The sequence below is a fragment of the Dermacentor andersoni genome, chromosome 9 (assembly GCF_023375885.2).
Source record: "Dermacentor andersoni chromosome 9, qqDerAnde1_hic_scaffold, whole genome shotgun sequence".
Classification (NCBI taxonomy): Eukaryota; Metazoa; Arthropoda; class Arachnida; order Ixodida; family Ixodidae; genus Dermacentor; species Dermacentor andersoni.
The window spans coordinates 56,746,914-56,765,637 of NC_092822.1; positions in this window are offsets into that span (position 1 = coordinate 56,746,914).

Consider the following 18,724-nt stretch of genomic DNA (forward strand, 5'->3'; position numbering starts at 1 on the left):
AGTGCGTCGGTAAAGTAAAAAGAGAGATAATTGCACAATTTATAAGCAAAGAAACTGTAAATTCAGGGACTTCGGTTAGGAGAAGTTTTGTTGCGGTAGCAATTATATGGACACTCTAGGCTCACTTCTGTCGTCGCATTGAGGTTCCGTATAAGTGAAAGCGTGTGAGGGTGACCGTCGAACCCGGTTCAATCTCGCGCGCGCGAGCGAGGAACGCGGCCCGGATGCGTGGCCTCTCCTGTGGCGCGCGAGGCAGGGTGGTCAGGCGAGGGAAGAGGGGCGTTCTCCTCCTGCGGCTGCTAGGATGCCTGGATGTTCTCCTCCCCTGCCGCTCCATACAGAGTAGGGACAACCGCGGCACCTCCTTCTCGTACACCCTAGCGTGGCCATATGCCGACGTACTGTGCCGATGGTGCTGGGTGGCAACTGGGTACCATGGAAGTGGGTTGTTACCTACTTGGGCCTGCTGATTGGCCCCGGCTCCCGTGGGCGCCAGCTGGCAAGGTGCTCATCCCTCCAGTGCAGAAGGTCCAAAAGGTGTTTGGCCGTCTGCTGCTCCGCGGCAGAGGACACACACCACAATTGGGTATCCATCTATACACCGCCGCGACAATGTCAATGCTCCTTTACGCACTCCCTCTCGTGGCCCTCCCACAGGTTCGCGTAGACCGCTTGGAGTTCCAGCACCGGAACGCCATCCGCATGTTTCTTGGCTTTCCAGGGACCTCATGCAGTGCTGCCACTCTAGCCGATGCACAGACTTGGTCGCTGGCCCTGCTACCCCTACAGCATGGACTCCATCACATTGACAGGCTACATCGCGCCCCGGGTAGCGCGCATCTGTATTTCAATGTTGCGGAGCCGACCTCACTCGCGCATGGGAAGCTTGTGTCAGCAATATGAGGATGTTGTAGGCCGTCCTCCGACACTAGCCATCCCATCACCTCCTCCGCACCATCAGCCGCTGGAGGTCTACTAGGCCGGAAGGCCTCACGAAAAGGCGTTCCCCATCCTGCGCATTGTACCAGGCGTAGGCGTTCCTGTTGAAGGACCAACTGGACCGACATCTCCACATCTACACGGACGGCTCGGTCCATGCAGGCTCCGGATCGGCCACTGCCTCCTGCGTGATCCCTGCCCTTCGCGCACGGGAGTGTGCCGGCTGTCTTTCGCGTCAAGCTGCACCGCTGCTGAGGTGCCTGGCCTCCATCTGGCTGCGGACATGCTGGCGGAAGACCCCGGACATTCCGGTCATGAGTCTCTGCCACTCGGGAGTTGCGCTCCATGCTCTTCATCGACCGGAGACCGCTGGTGTAACCCTGCTGGCAGAAAAGCTTCGCGCCCTTGTTTCGGGTGGCTTGAAGCTGTCGCTGCGCTGGCTCCGCTATCACGTCGGGGTCCAGAGTAACTAGGAGGCTTAAGCCCTGGCAAATGCAGCACAAAATGCCACTGTACCAGTCAGCACAGCTGCAACGGTCTTAGACTATGCAAGGCACACGCTGCAGCGACACCTGACGGTGCTCCACCCGGGTTGGCCCGTCGCCAGCGGTGGCCTTCCCCGTGCACTTCCTGAACGCGATAGTGTTTCTCAATATATTACCCAGAGGGAAACCTGGCGCTGCTGCGCTGTGGTATGCATGGGAATGCCGGTATATGGCGATTTCGGTTTGAGATCGTTCTCGAAGAGCCAGGCAAGCACTGTTCCCTCTGTCACAATGATTAATTTTGTACTAAAACAGCACGCTAAAGCTGTTTCAGCTTTATTATTACACAAAAACATGTTTTGTTTATCTATGAGAACTTGTTATGGCATGTACAATTATATCAAAAGTAAAAAGTATCAGTTGGCCGCTAAAGCTGGAGGACAGAGGACAAGATTCGTGCTCGCATTGGAACAGTTTGTCGTCTGTTCATGCTTTTCGTCGCTTGGTTATGCATTGTAGCTCTGAGTAAACTTCACTGGAAGGTGTAATATGCATGAATGAAAACACTCTATGGAGATTTTGCTTTAGGAACGCGTTATTTTTGTCGCCATATCTGCGTTTTAAATGAAGGCTCTTGCAACACCAGCCAACGCAAGCCTCGCAGGCACATATACCGTCCTTCCCATGACGGCACAACCCCCCCTTAAGAAACTTCCATAGACGGTGGCGCCAGATTTCCCTCTTGGAGTTATAGTGAGAAACTCTATGCTGAACGCGGCCTAACAAGGCAGCAGCGGTCTCTCCTGCTACGGCTTCGGATCGGCTGCTGTTGGACGGCAAACCGGCGGTACAGCAAAGGCCTGGCTTCATCCCCTGCCTGCTCATCGTGCGGCGAGGACGAAATATTCAACCGCCTTTTTTTTGTTCCTCTTCCGCCTTCTCCAAAGAGAGGGCTTCTCTTCAAGTCTCCTTCCGACGTCTCGGACTCCCAGCGGTCTCTGCCTCCCAGCTGCTGTTTCCCGACCGGCACCACGGCTCCGCCTTCAGGCACCTTCTTACGTTCCTGGAGGACATGCGGCTGTCGTGTAAATTGTGCATGCACCGCATTGCTACCGCTGATGATAGTGATCTAAAGGATTTCACAGTGAGTTTCCGCGCTCATCGAGCGTGATGTATTCATATTGACCTGGGCGCGCGTGAAATGTGCTGGTTAATTTCATTAAAGGATGTTGACCAGCTAGTTGGTTTGAATCCATGATAAAATGTGCAAGGGCGACTGGACACGGACGTAGAAAGAAGCAGACACATAAAGACAGCGCTGTCTCTGTGCGTCTGTTTCTTTCTAAGTCCTCTTTGAGTCATGCTTACGCATTCTATCACTGTTAATTTATTTAGTAAGCGAGTGTTTAGAAGTTCATACGACCGATAAAGCTACTATCTTTACGTCGTACAGCTATCTACGAGATTACTATCGCAATCGGTGCTTCGCCTTTCGGGCGGAACTACTTTATTTATGGACGTGATTCACATGCAGAGTTTTGATAAATATAATGTCGCACATGGGATTGCCGGAATGGCAATAGTCAGCACCTTGTAAAATATATAGTTTATTTTTATTTAATTACACATACTGCAGTCTCAGTGGGCTACCGCCGGAGTGGGTTTGTTCATAGCATGTAACAAAACAATATTCTGCACAAATCAACTTCAACCCCGTAGGGATCATTATTTCTTCAAATTAGTAATAATCAAAACAGCATGAATCAAGGTAACCCATACAAACATTCCTCTAAATGAAGTGAACTAGTTTCACCTGGTCGTAAGTTTCATTTTTCAGTTGTACGAGGTACAAGGTCTAAATGGCACAAGCTTAAGTTGGTGGCTACTCCTAGTAGGTTTCCATTTATCAGGAGACCGATAGTTGTTCTTCAATGAGTAGAATGGCGTGTTGATGATATCATCCAACAATTTACGGGATTCACGATCACGGCGCTCGGACAGGTGTTGTAGACCTTGTGCAACAATGTTAAGGAATTTTATTTGCTTTAGAATAGTGCAGTTCTTGGCATCGGCAACAGGAATATAATGACCCTAATGCATATGGAGTGTAATGCGGTTTATTGAACAGTCAGGAACGCGACCGTCTAAGTCGAGCCTCAGACACCGATACCGCGAGCCCCTCTTCGTCGGCGGGCCGATGATGATAGTGCGTCCATAGGGCGCGCCAGTCTTCTTCGCTGGAACTGCGCCCTGGAGAAGGAGGAGCCATCCTGGCGACTCAAGGAGAAGCGAGGACAAGGGGGTCGTAATAGGGTTTAGGCCTCTGGACGTGCACTGTCTCGCGTCCGCGACGCCTCAAGTCAGTAGACAGCATTAGCGGCTCGATGACGTAGTTGACTGGCGTCGTCTCTTGGACGACACGGTAGGGACCGTGGTATTGAGCGAGGAGTTTAGAAGATAGACCAGGGGTGCTTGAAGATATCCAAAGCCAGGCTAGTGAGTCCGGCTTTTAGGTGCAGGGAGGTCGGTCATCATCGCGACGGAATTTTTGGAGACTCTGGTCTTCCGCCGTGAACGAACGGGCCAGCTGACGGCATTCCTTGGCGTTTATGGAGGCTTCAGACAGAGGCGTGCCCTCTCATGGGTCAGGCCGGTAAGGGAGAATGGTGTCGAGCGTACAGGTAGGTTCACGGCCATAGACGAGGAAGAATGGCGAAAATCCCGTTGTGGCCTGTAAAACGGTGTTATAGGCGTACGTAACACATGGTAACACAAGGTCACAGTTGGTATGATCCGATGTAATGGACATGGATAGCATATCGCCGAAAGTACCATTGAACCGTTCTGTTACACCGTTCGTTTGCGGTTGATAAGCTCTAGTGGTGCGATGGACCGTATGGCACGCGGTTAGAAGGGCGTTAAGAACTTCGGAAAGAAACGCACGCCCTCTGTCACTAAGAAGTTGCCGCGGTGCCCCATGACGCAGTATGAAGTGATGCAGGAGAAAGGACGCAGTTTCGCGGGCTGTCGCTGTGTGCAGTGCCGCAGTTTATGCATAGCGGGTGAGATGGTCGACAGCGACAATAATGCAACGATTGCCAGCTGATGTGCAAGAAAGAGGACCGTAGAGATCGATGCCGACGCGGTCGAATGGTCGGGATAGACAAGAAATGGGCTGTAAAGGACCAGAAGGACGAAGCGCAGGAAGCTTGCGTCGTTGGCAAGCTGTGCACGAGCGAATGTAATTTCGCACAAAATTATACATGCCACGCCAATAAAAGCGGGAACGAAGCCTGGCGCAAGTCTTGAAGAGATCGGCTTGGGCGCATTGCGGGTCTGAATGGAGAGCGGAGCATACATCTCTGCGCATATGGCGGTGGACGACTAATAACCATTTGCGGCCATCGGAAGCGTAATTTCGACCATAGAGAACACGATTCCGTAACACAACATGAGAAGCTTGGCGGCGGATAGCGCGTGAAGGGCGTGTTGGTGAAGTGTCAGAAACGCCATCCATAAGTGCCACATTCCACGGATGTTTCCGTTGCTCCACAGCCATGTTGACGTGCTCAGGCGACAAAAACGCCGATTCGATGACCGAAAAGCAAGTCATGTCACTTGGTGTGGGCGACCGAGAGAGGGCAACCGCGTCGGTGTGTTTACGGACAGACCGGTAAATGACGCGTATGTCGAAGTCTTGTAACCGTAGAGCCCATCGCGCAAGGTTACCAGAGGGATCTTTTAAAGTCGATAACCAACATAGAGCGTGTGATCTGTAACGACGTCGAAGGGGCGGCCGTACAGGTAGGGTCGGTATTTTCCAAGGGCCCAGATTATAGCCAGGTACGTCTTTTCGGTGACGAAGTTGTTGGATTCCATTTCGTTAGTGTTCGGCTTGCGTAGGCTACTACGTATTCATCATGCCTACTTTTTCGCTGTGCAAGCACGGCACCAAGTCCTACGCCGCTGGCGCCGGTGTGGACTTCCGTGGGGCCGTGGGGTCGAAATGGCGCAGTATGGGAGGCGAAGTGAGCAAACGCCGCGTATTTTCAGAAGCATCGCTGCAAGCTGTGGCCCAAGTAGAAAGTCGTGTGTCGCCTTAAAGTAACTGAGTCAAGGGAGCAATGATAGAAGGGAAATTCCGGATAAAACGACGAAAGTAGGAGCAGAGCCCGATAAAGCTCCGTAGTTCCTTCAGGGACGTGGGTTTCGGGAATTCGGCGATGGCGCGAAGTTTAGAAGGATCAGGTAGTATGCCATCTTTCGAAACGACGTGTCCAAGTATTGCAAGCTGCTTGGCTCCAAAGCGACATGTCTTCAAGTTGAGCTGGAGGCCTGCCTCGTTGATGCACTGCACGACTTGCTCGAGACGGTACAGATGTGTGGGAAAATCTGGAGAAAAGGCGATGACATCGTCAAAGTAACATAGGCATGTCTTCTACTTTAGCCCACGAAGGAGACTGTCCATCATTCGTTCGAATGTAGCAGGAGCATTGCAAAGCGCAAACGGCATAACGTTGAATTCATACAGGCCGTCTGGGGTCGCAGAGGCTGTCTTCGGGCGATCGGCAGGATTCATAGGCACTTGCCAATAGCCTGAGCGTACATCGAGCGAAGAAAAATATTCTGCGCTTTGCAAACAATCCAGAGAATCGTCGAGGCGCGCTAGAGGGTAGGCGTCTCGGCGAGTTATGTTATTAAGATGACGGTAGTCGACGCAAAATCTATTTGAGCCGTCTTTTTTCTTAACCAGGACTGCAGGTGACGCCCAGGGACTATTCGAGGGTTGAACCACTCCACGCTCAAGCATTTCGCTTACTTGATTATTGATAACACGGTGCTCCGCGGCTGATACCAGATAAGGCCTCTGGCGCAGTGGTGCGGTGGTGCCGGTGTCGGTCTCATGACCTACAGTCGATGTGCGGCCTATTGGGGCTTGTTGACAGTCGAACGTAGATTGTTATTTCCGTAGAAGGCTGAGAAGCTGCGAACGCTGCGTAGGGCTCAGGAGGGCATCTGCTGAGCTATGGAAGACGTCTTGCGAGGCTCGGGACAAGGCAAGCTATAACTCAACAAGTTCATGCGTGAACAGGTGTAATCAAGAGGTGCATCAAAGATGGTCACTGAAGACAGGCAGCCTGAAGACGTCCAAGGCACTCGCCACGACGTAAGACGACGGGCATGGCCTTAGTGTTGGAAACGAGCAATCGCGTGCAGCCACCGCTGACAGTTAGGACAGCGAAAAGCAGGGAACACCGTCGGCGAATAAAAAAAGTCCGATGGGACAAACAGAGCAGTGGGGTCAGTGGCGAAAATAGAGCAGGCATTCGCAATCACAGAAGAGTGCGGAGGGATCGTGGTGTCTTCTGTAACGGCCAGTTTGTCACCAGAATCGTCAAAGTCATAAACGGATATAGGGAAGCGGAGAAAATTCGATTTCTGCGCGAGAACAATCAATGCTGACATGATGATCGGAAAGGAAGTCTCACCCCATGTTGACGTCGTATGAACAGGATGAGAAGACGACGAACTTGGCTTTATACGTGTATCCTTGAATGACGATGCGGGTGGTACATGCAGCAACAGTGGTAATGCACTGCGAACATGCGGTCCAGAGTGACAGCGCAGATAAGGGCGTCATTACTTTTCGAAGCTTGCGGCAAAGTTCTTCCGTAAATACTGAAACAGCGGCGCCTGTGTCGACTAATGCCAGTGTGACGATTCCTTCTACAGATACTTCGATTACGTTCGTCGGAAGAGAGCGAGGCTTTGTGTGGTTCGACTGGAACGCAGTTCTCGCCTCTTGAACTACAGTACCTAGTTTTCGTGCTCTGAAGGGAAAGGACGCCGCCGCATAGGGGAAAGTGAGCGGCCATGAGGGGATGGCGAGTGATGATCACGGGCCGAAGGGATGGCGTTGGTCGTAGACCGCAAGTGCGAGTCATTTGGTGGCGAGAAGGACAAAACTGGCGAAGCGTAGGAGCGGACAGGTTACTCACAACCTTGAAGCTATAAGCGACGGCGAAAGTGCCGTGCCACGTGACCGGGGATTCCACAGAAGAAGCACACGGGGCGATTGTCGGGTGTTTGCCAGGGTCCCGTGCTAGCCGGTGATCTGGTGGTGTACACTGGAGGGATTGGACGTGGCGGTGTAGCAAACGGTGGTGCGGGAAAAGTTCATGGAGGTGGTCGTACTGCAACCTCGGCGTAGCTTAGAGCTACAGGTAATGGTGGCGCTGCAAGAGGGGACTGAATAGCTTCGGACACTTGTTCCTGGAGCATCTGACGCAACGCAGGAGCCAAGGGCGGCGTAGGCCCTGGGACGTTGGTGAGTAGGGATAGCTGGCGGGCAACTTCGGATCGTATAAATTCCTTTATTTCGCCGAACAGATGGCCATCGTTAGTTACAGCGGCTAAACTTGCAAGGGAAGCATCGGGGACCAAAGAAGGTCGAGTGAGTAAACGTTGTCTCCTGAGTTCGTCGTAGCTTTGACAAAGTGCAGCGACTTCAACCACGATCCGCGGGCTTTTCAAGAGGAGCATTCGGAATGCGTCGTCTTCGATGCCCTTGATTAGGTGACATATTTGACAGACTGAGTCATCGATGGATCGACGCGCTTGCAAAGGTCCACGACGCCTTCTATGCACTTGAAGTTTTCACCGGGTTGCTGGGAATGGCTGCGCAAGCGCTCTTCGGCACGGAGCTTCCGCACCTCAGGGCGACCGAAGACTTGCGTAATGCGCACCTTGAAATCTGGCCAGGTGCTGAGGTCGGATTCGATGTTGTGGTACCACACGCTAGCGACACCCGTGAGATAGAAGTTCACGCAACTGAGCTTCGCAGCATCGTCCCATTTATTGTGGGCACTCACCCGCTCACATGTCGAGAGCCAATCTTCTACGTCGTATTCGTCGGAACCGCTGAAGATCGGAGGATCGCGTTCGCACACTGAGCCAGGACCAATCAGGTATTGGTGATGCCGGAGGTGTAGTTTGGCTGGCGTCGTCAGGCATGATGGCCGGCAGTGTCCGATTATGTAGTTTCCGAGTGGTTGGGGAAGTACTACCCAGCACAGCTCCACTAAATATGTAATGCGGTTTATTGAACAGTCAGGAACGCGACCGTCTCAGTCGAGCGTCAGACACCGACAGCGCGAGCCCCTCTTCGTCGGCGGGCCGATGATGATATTGCGTCCATAGGGCGCGCCAGTCTTCTTCACTACAGGTGTCACTTTCATTTCAATAATGTTGCTGACGTAATGAACTCTTCCAAACAAACCCCCCCCCCCCTTTCCTCCTAAAGAAATGCGTGTGCCAAGAGTGACGACAACAATGAATAACGGGGACATAACGTTCTTTCCAATTATAGACTGACTTCAATTTGCCCAATATTCTGTCAACGTGTGGGGCCAAGCTATAGCAAAAAAAAAGTTCCGAACCTTGTTACTACTTGAACTTGTCAAGAAAAACGTTGAACCTTTGAACGCATGTCAATACAAATTTCGTGAAAGACAAAAATAACTTTTCTGTAAAACATTCTACAAAAGAAGAGTCGTAATTGTGGTTTAGGTAATTTATCCAGAGTGCTTGGCTGCTTAAATCCTTATATATTCTTTATAAAGCTTGTATCTTACGGCACACAATGGAACACTTAAGTCGTAATAACTTCTCCAAATGTGGAAGGTGAAATTTTAATATCATTTTTTATTTTTTTAAATCTTTAGCGGAAAAGAGAGTCACGCAAGATATATCGCAGCATGACCAATAACATTTTTTAATTTGTTTTTACCATATTTATGACATGTCTCCAGTAAATATGACAAATGAAATTGAATAGTTACTACAAGCTTAGGGCACAAGGTTAAAAATACTAAAAGCTTGCTTGACCTTGCTGCTAACAACATACAGTTGGCTTCATCCGCCAGAGAAGGCTCCATCTTTTTCTTCTTTTTTTTAATTTGGTGCTTAAACGTCGCCGCTCCCTTTATTAGATGTGTGTAGAATACTGGAACGTCTCCTTGTGCAGAAACATGTTAACTTGCTCCTAATTTTTTAGTTTTACCTTTCCTGTTTTGCTGAATTGTTTTCTTGGGCATGGCGCACACGCACACGTATAATGATAGTAAAAGAGCGATCTACAGATTAGGTATGCATCGCTAAGTTCAGATTATTTGCTGTTCCAATCATTTCTCTTTTGCTGTTTTCTTTGATGCGGCTTACCTACGTACAAATAGCGTATTTAGGTTTAAATATAGCTTATGGATTTGTCTAATAAGTATTCATAAATGTTTCAACGAAGCGCCTAAAATTATGTGATATTGGTTTATGTATGTACCATTGGATGTGAGGTGCACTTATTTGATACCCATTGCTGCAGACCAGGAGGCAATATATTTACGTACACGCACCATCTATTCAGCTGCTCTAAGGAAGCCTGCACTTCCGTCGGTGAATTAACTTTCATTTGTGTTTCAGGGCTTCACCGAAAAATGTTGGGAAAATAACGAAAAATGAAAAAAAAAAACACGCTGGTTTGAGTGAACAGGCAACGATTACAAGAGGCCACAGAATGGTTGATAGTGGAATTGATTCCTCACCTGTGCATGTTATTGCGGGAGGGACTGGAAGATCATCATCATCATCAGCCTGCTTACGCCCACTGCAGGGCAAAGGCCTCTCCCATACTTCTCCAACAACCCCGGTCATGTACTAATTGTTGCCATGTCGTCCCTGCAAACTTCTTAATCTCATTCACCCACCTAACTTTCGGCCGCCCCCTGCTACGCTTCCCTTCTTTTTCTCGGTTTCAACTAAGATGTCATTAACTCGCGTTTGTTCCCTCATCCAAGCTGCTCTTTTCTTATCGCTGGAAGATACATATTTCGCTGGAAGACTGGAAGTTACATATTTTCAGTCCATTTCCTCAACGTTGTCCGTCTAATCGGAAAATGTAGCGAAGCTATCCCGACGTGAAGGAGTCCGAAATGCCCCGGACGTATATTTACAGTTGCTAGTAGGTACAGCGGGGTGGCGCGTTTCTAGCGGTGCTCGACGTTTCTACGCAGGCGCGAGTATGAGCGGGTGCGAGAGGGAAAATCTGAGGGCCTTTACTCCTTGAATATGTGACTCTGCTTAGGCGCTACAGAGGAGGTTTCTTAGCACGTGTTGCATGCGTTTGTCCCCTAGACATGCCGGTTGCGGAGTGCGGTCGAGTTAGTAAGTAAGTGAGTAAGTAATGGCTTTATTTCCCATATACAACATACATTTGAAATATGGACAGGTCTTGAGGAAAAAAGCTCCATCAGCAGCTTGAGTAAGTTCTAAAACCCATTTTATGGATCCGTTTACGCTACTGCGGTAGCTGCCCGCGCGGTGAGGCAGTAGGCATGGACGCGCCATTTGGTGATCGCTGAGTCTCAAGGGGCAAGGTTCTGACTCGTGTTGTATAAGTGGCGGGTCGCTTTTTTCGTCGCGACGATAGATTGGATTTTTACAAGCACTGCTCCAGGAGGGCACATGTAAGCGCCAATAGGAGGCCTCCGGCGGGCACCTGAGGTTATAATAAAGCAGGCGGCGCAGGATCTCCAGGGAACCCAAGGGGTCGCGGGAGGATCAATGCTAGGACCAAGGCGGCCCGTGGGTTGAAGCCGGGGAGGCTGAAGCGTGCCAAAGGGTGTTCGCATGAAAAGCTGGTTGCGCGCGAAGTGGGCAGCCGATCTTATACACCCCTGGCACGCGCAGGCCTCGTCGAGCCCCCACCCAAGGACCAGTCCAGTTTCCACCTTTGGTGTTTTCAATGCCGCTTTGGTGTCCTGGAAACGCCGCCAATAATTCGTGATAATGACACGTTGTGTAAGTTAGGAAAAAAACATGATCGAATAAATGTAATTACTTCCAGCCGCTAACTCACGACGGTAAGTTTAGCACTACCGTTTCGCGACTCCTGCTGGCACGCCAAGGGGCAAACGCATACAACACGCCCTAACAAACTTCTACGTAGTGCCTAGGCAGAGTCATATATTCAAGGAGCAAAAGTCCCGACATTTCCTCTCGCACCCGCTCTTACCCGCACAGGCGCGCAAACGTCCAGCGTCTGCTCAAGTGCCACACCCCACTGTACCTACTAGCAATTGTAAATACGTGCCCCGGACCTTCGAGTGCGTACTCTCGTGTGTCAGCAGAGGATAGGAACAACTAACTGTTGCGGGAGATCCTAGGTGCCAGCTAATTCATGGAAAGGGCTACACACATTTGTGTAGACCCATTGTCGTGCCTTCATCCTTGAGAGGGCGGCGTATATATGGGTGGAGACTTTGCGCGAATAGACGGCAAGGACAGAGATATTTAGTCAGGTGTTGGCGATGACGAGATTAGCCTTGTCACTCGCTGATTGGGCACTTTTTTAACACCCGTGCGAGATTAGCCCCAGCTTGCTTGCTGTTCGAAAGAGATCTGTGAAGCTGCTATGATCGAAGCACTGTGTTGAGACTAATGGCAAAGGAGCTCGGCGGCGCAGGGGCGCTAATTCCGGCCCAATATTATGGAAACTGTTTCCCTTCTGTTTTCCGCACTTCGTAGCTAAAAAGGGTTTGCTGTTGCACAAGTAAGGGCACAGTGCTCCAGTATCATGGTCTGCTATGAAGACGCGAACTAAAGCGCATAAGTAGAAGCCATGGTTTCGAAGCGCATAAGTAGAAGCCACAAGGTATAGACTTTGTTGAAGACACTGATTCCCAGTGCGTGTTGGTGAGGCTTCATGCCTCACTAAAATGTGAAAGATTTTGCTGAACCATTGTATAGCTTATGCTCCGCCGGTCGCTGAGGTGAAATCGACGCTTTCTCGCTTACCTGGCTGAGACACTTTAGCAGCAGCGCCGACGCCTTGTCTTGCGCCCTCACCGGGTGCTTTGGGATGTGACGCAAGAGGTGACGCTTGACGACCTGGGCGTCGAATAACCTTTGGTATTTTGCCAGCGGCGGCAAGTATCCTTGCGGATGATACCGGTCCCAGCTGGTACACACGTGCCTGCACCAACGGATGGCAAGCGCCAGACAATATTCTGTGTAAGCGAAATAATTTTTCGAAACGCCAGTAAGTGGGCGACCAGTAAGTCGACGATGCGCGATTCCGATGACCTAATAGAAGATACGAATAAGTATTTGCTGTTAATTTTGCGTCTGGCGGCGTGGTCTTGTACGCATGCACATATCTCCTCGTAATGCCGCGTTCAGACTACGTGCGTTACGTACGGATCGTTCGCACGGATCGTAAGCGTAAACGCAAAAAGCGCAACTAGTTTGTTCACACTACTGTTGCATTGAGCGGAAAGTACGCAACAATCGCAACCAGCCTGGGTGTAAATGTTGGAGTACCCGCTACTTTTCCGACACGCACAGATACGACTTGTACGACGTCGCCAATGCACGAAGCAGTTTCGGTTTGCATCTTCCGGCCACGGAGCTTCCGGCCTCCCCAGATTCCGCGTTTTCATCCGGTGACCGCCATCCAAGCAATCCGATGTATCACTGTTGTTCTTTGCGTGTCTATGCGTTTTGACGGTCTTATTGCGCTGTGCGTGCTCGTGGCTGGTGATGATACTAGCTTCGGAAGCCTCTGCGTGACCGTCATCCCAGCCATCCGGCGTTGCAACGCTGTTCCTTGCTGCTGCTGCCGATGCCATGTGCGTTTCCCCGGGTTCGCGCAGAACGCGCGCCGTGTCCCTGAGTGCAGTGCGGTTTTCCGGTCTCATTGTGTTGTGTACACTGCCCGTGCCTAGTGATGATACTAAGTGCGGAAGCTTCTTCGCTGTGCAGCGATGAATCACTAATTAAAGAAGTGCGACAGAGGCCGATACTCTATGACCAGCGCGTGAAAACTTTGGGCTTGAAGAGCTTCGACCTGCGCTTACAGCCGCTTGCTGATCGGCGCTATGTTGAATATGCGAAACGCGGCTGCCCCAGAACGGTGATTGGCCAGTCGTAACAAACGTATCTTATCGAAAGGCTCAATGTGAACATAGGCGGTTGCTAGCTGCGTAAACAGTCGTTCCAGCAGTTGCGCAAATTGCAATAAATACGCAACTTATATCGGATGCGACTGTAGTCTGAACGCGGCATAATTACGCGTCCGGACATTCCGTCAACCGACACGACTTACGAGGTGCCTGTGCTTTCCTCGGCAGGCGTTAGCTTCTTGATCATTAGAACGCACACCATAATCACCATCTCGATTTGATATGCGCTTTGTGTTAGCCTCATGACGCAAGAAACGGCACTTCGTACCCGTTATCCGCTACGGCGACACTTTCTGAGCTGCTGGTGTACATGATTGGTTCCGAATCACTTTACATTACATAGCAGGTAACACTGAATCAGAGAATCACTTTGCAGGCGCTGTCGCAGGGGAAACAGACCTGGTGGAAGAAAAGAGAAAGTGATGGCACGATGGACCGCAGAAACCGGCCACATTTACAACACAGACTCTGCAAGGTCTTGTCCAAATCAGTTTTCCCGATTCTCCATAGGATGATGGAACCTACGTCGAAAGGCCACAAGAGTTGCTGTTTTTGGACTTATTACGAATGCTGTTAGACAAGGTTGGGAATGGGGTTCTATTCGAGGTCGTTCGTTTATCAAGCTTTGATACAGGTACTGCAAAATTTAGAGAAATATTACTGTGACTTTTCACTTCGTGAACGCTGATTCGCGCAAGCGTATGGGTGCCATTGCTATATAAGTTGAATTGAATTTGTATGGACTCTGCATGCACATTTCTGCCGTCGTCGTCACCGCGATGTTCCGTATAAAGTGCAAGGGCGACAACATCGTCCCCACGTGCCGTATTCTGTTTGCACGGATGAAACCATGGGACGGTGAGTCGACGATGGCGGCTCCATCTTGCACGCGAGGGAGTGAAGCGGGAAGGAAGTGCGCCGGGGATGGGTGGATGGGTGGGGGGGGGGGGGGGGGTGGCGGGCTGAAAAGCGCCGAGCTTGGAAACGGACTTCAGGCTGTCGAGGAATTTCTATGCTACTGCGTTTTTCCTGACGCACCCGCATTATCGCAAGCAGCCTAACACGCTCCTCGGGAGTATTCTCCAGGGCATGCGAAGCCCGCGCCTTTCGTAGCGCTTGTGACAACTAGTGCGCGGCACTTATATGACGAGTTCAAGGTCGGTTGACTCGTGGTTGGCCAGCCGCCGCTTGCGTAACTGCTGCGTCATTCTAACTCGGCGCTGGGTCACTCGATCACGCGACAAAACCTAGCGCACCTCCGCCTACCCTCCTCCTCCGCGGAGCATCGCCCGCTGTTTGCTTCCCAGTTTCGCTGAACGTTTCCTAGACTTTCCCCTAGGCGGCGTGGCTTTGCCACGTGCTCTTTAGCTCACCTCAGTGCGCTCCTTCGTACTTCCTCCAGCGCGCGATTCTCTTCTCCACCTCCAGGCACCTTCCTCCTCCAGCGCTCGCTTCCTTCGCGGCTTCAGACATCGCATCGCCGATTTCATTAGACAGTTAAAGCGCAGCGGCAAGTGGGCCCAGCGTGTCAGCGTAGACGCCGCTGCGCATGTGCTACCGCGCATGCGCACTTTCCATTGGCGAGCCATGTACGCTATGCTTGCGCGTAAAAAGTAGAGGCCTTTCCATTTAATGTGCGAAGCAGATCAATGATGATAGCACGGACAGAAAAACAATAACGAAGATGTCATGAAAACGTCGATGGCGGCACCCAACTGATGACGACGGCGGTAGGAATTCGAAGACACGATGACGATGACAATGACGATGGCGGAGGCAACATACCGACGTCCCTTCCTTTACTCACTACTGCACACTATTCGGAGTGAAGTAGTTCAACGAATGAAAATTGGCGACGGCATTCTTTTTCTTCTTTTGCGAACACATACAAGTACAAACATTATTTGATATTTCAGAACATTGCCCTAGCCTTGGAAGCGTATATAGAGCTTCCACGTGCATTCCACGTGTGTCATGAAATTATCAGACGTCAACTGTGCGGCATGGCTGGCGACACATTTTCCCACGTTCAAAGTCGCGGTCATTGAAAAACGATCCTCTGACAATTGCTTGTGTGTGTAAGCAGGGCGAAAAAAAAAACGTGCTGCTGGAGTGTTCTTACGTGCCGCTACGGTGGGAATGCAGTGGCCGTTACCGGTAGTCGAAGCCACGCCCGTGCTAAACCGTAAAACTCAATAATCATTAAACTACGGTGACTCTTACAGGACACAACCCGCACCAATTCCGTAAGCTATTTAAAACAATTCAAAAAATCTGTCCGCTATCGGACTCCCATCGACATTGCCACCTCTCCATCGCTTTACCCTCATACGAATTCCAACCTCGACGCGCGGCCGCCTACGTTCCTTTCAGATACGTTTCGCAAACTTCGAGTATAAACGCCGCAGGCAACCCCAGGGGAAAACAGCGTTTGCTTGCTGTTGCCAAGGCTATCGCGTTAAGCAGCCATGCTAGCGCGCTCACCGGTAGAAGTCGTCGCACGGGTGCACGCTGTGGTCGCGCGAGCGTTGCAGGTCTTCGTCCAGCGTGAAGTGGTCCCGCCGCCACGGATCGAGCCGCGTCAGGAGCAGCGCCGGCGTGGCTAGCAGCGTGGCTGTCGTGAAGAGGACGGCGAGCAGCACGAAGCAAGAGTAGCGCGGACAGGACGATACACCTGACGTGTCCTTGACAGGAGCGCAGCGTTGGATCGCGGGCGGCTTTGGAACCGGGGCAGGACGGGGCCGAGGACACGGAGGCAGCTGCAGGGGGCTCTGGCCGCGTCGCATGCTGAGGCTGCGATTGCTCGAGTTGGTTGCTGTGCCTGCTGCCACGAGCGTAGCTTCACGCGCATCCTGAGGGCTGGAATCGCAGAGTCAGAAATCCGCAGTGGTGATGATGTTGATGGACCTCAGTCGTGGCCCGCACCCACTAAGGGGGCCGGCCAAGAACCGTGCGACAGAAGGTAGCTAAAGGAAATTCTTATTTAAGTCGATGAACGTAAAAAAAATATGTTACAATAACCAGACTAGTATACGAGTGAGCAGTCCGACTAACTGGAAGGTGAATGTTAGAATTGGGTACACTCAAGGAGAAAATAATGTTAGGAATGGATTTTGAAAAACCAATTTAAGTGAAATGAATGCGGATGTGAGATTTAAAGTGAAGATACAATGATTAGCAGGGTAATCATTTTCTTTCCGTTGAATATTCAAATACTGCGGAACAAATGTCTCTGTGACTATAGCTATAGTGTCGAGACCCCAAAGGATAATAATGCTGGTACAGCTACTCCTGATCCAATTTTGCAGAACGGAGCTTCGAGTAATATCTTTATTTATTGTGAATATCGTCTGCATGATAAAGATTTGTGGTTTATTAATTCAATTTTCGTACAATTGTGGCAGAGAGGAGACGTCGTCAGACGAGCCTGCTAGAGCAGCTCTTCTTCTTCTTCTTCCCCCTCAAATAAGGCACATATATACCACGATTAAAAAGTGTCCCGTTTTGGACACTTTTTGGACGGTCGAGGTGCCTAAAACTCATTTTTGAGGAAGAGACCTTACCAACACATGTAAAAGTGGGTTATGTGCGACATCCTGTCCGTGCATACATCCTTAGGCCCTTGCAGTGCCGTAAATGCCGGAAAATCGGGCATGTAAGGGCTGTGTGCGTGAACAAGATGACATGTCCGCACTGTGGTGGTGATCACGATGAGTTGACGTGTGCTGGCTCTGACTTGAAGTGCCCTAACTGCGATGAGCCGCACGAGGCAACGTCGAAGGACTGTCCGAAATTAAAGACTGAAATGTCCGTGCTAAGGAAAATGGTACGAGATCAATCTACACACAGAGAAGCGGCTACCAAAGTCCACCGCCGCCAGAGGCGCACACGTAATCGCAGAAGGAGATCATCATCGACAACAGGACAACCTGTACTCCAGGAAAAGTTGTCGCGCGCTCCTGCTAGCCCTCAAACGTCAGAGCCACCTTTAACCACGTCTACTCTTCTGAACACCAAGGACACTACTATATGGCCTTCCCTGCCATCTCAGAGTACAGAAGTGGAGCCGGAACACGAGCGTGAACATGAACCTTCATCGTCGGATGGGCAAATGAAGGCAATGCTTGCACAGTTGATTGGTTCCTTGCGAATGCTGCTCATCGGAGTTAAGACTCCCGTTGCCAAGGCTGCGGCGCAAATTCTCGACGCACTAGAACCAGTGCTTGCTGCTGTATAAAAGCTAGTAAACGCCATGGCATCATCAACTTCAAGGTTGTCACTACAGGAAAGGATAAGCGGTTCCGTCATATTCCAGTGGAACGCACGAGGTCTACGGGGTCACCTGGCAGATTTTAATCAGAGAGTGTTCAAGCATCGGTTTCCAGTTATCGTAATATGCGAGCCGAATATAACATCGCCATTTAGACTCTCTGGACATGAACAATTCGCGTCTGGGACAAGTGGAAATAAAAAATTATGGGGTTTTACGTGCCAAAACCACTTTCTGATTATGAGGCACGCCGTAGTGGGGGACTCCGGAAATTTCGACCACCTGGGGTTCTTTAACGTGCACCTAAATCTAAGTACACGGGTGTTTTCGCATTTCGCCCCCATCGGAAGTGGAAATACTAGGAAAGTTTTACTATGTGTGCGATGTGACCTCACGTATTCGCTAAACCAAGTTCCGGTGCATAACAGCAACGAGTACGTCTCTATAACACTGAAGCTAAAGCGCCGGATAATCTCGATCATCGGTGGCTGTATTTCTCCCAGGGGAAATTTGACTCTGGACACCTGAAACTTGTTCTTTACTCTTGCCAAGGACCTCATATTATTGTAGGCGATTTCAACGCGCACCACAATCTTTGGGGTAGTAGGATCACAAATCTTCGAGGAAGACATCTTCTTCACTTCACAAGCAGCAATGATCTTGACATCTTGAACGATGGCTCACGAACATTTCTTCGTGGCACAACATACAGCAGCTGTCTCGATTTAGCTATCGCTTCACGATGCCTTTCGTCTTCTGCTGCCTGGTGCACAGATGCTGAAACGTATGGCAGTGATCACCTACCTACTTATGTACAGTTGAGATGGTTGACAAGACTTCGAAGTTCTCATACGCGACGCACTGACTGGGATGCTTTTCAGAACAAGCTAGAAGAATCCTGCGACTGTGTCATTTCACCGAAAGAGATTGAAGAGCGCATTAGAGCAGCAATGCACGCAACAACACGCATCATCCAAACATCAAATTAAAGAACATCCGTTGACGTAATATATGAA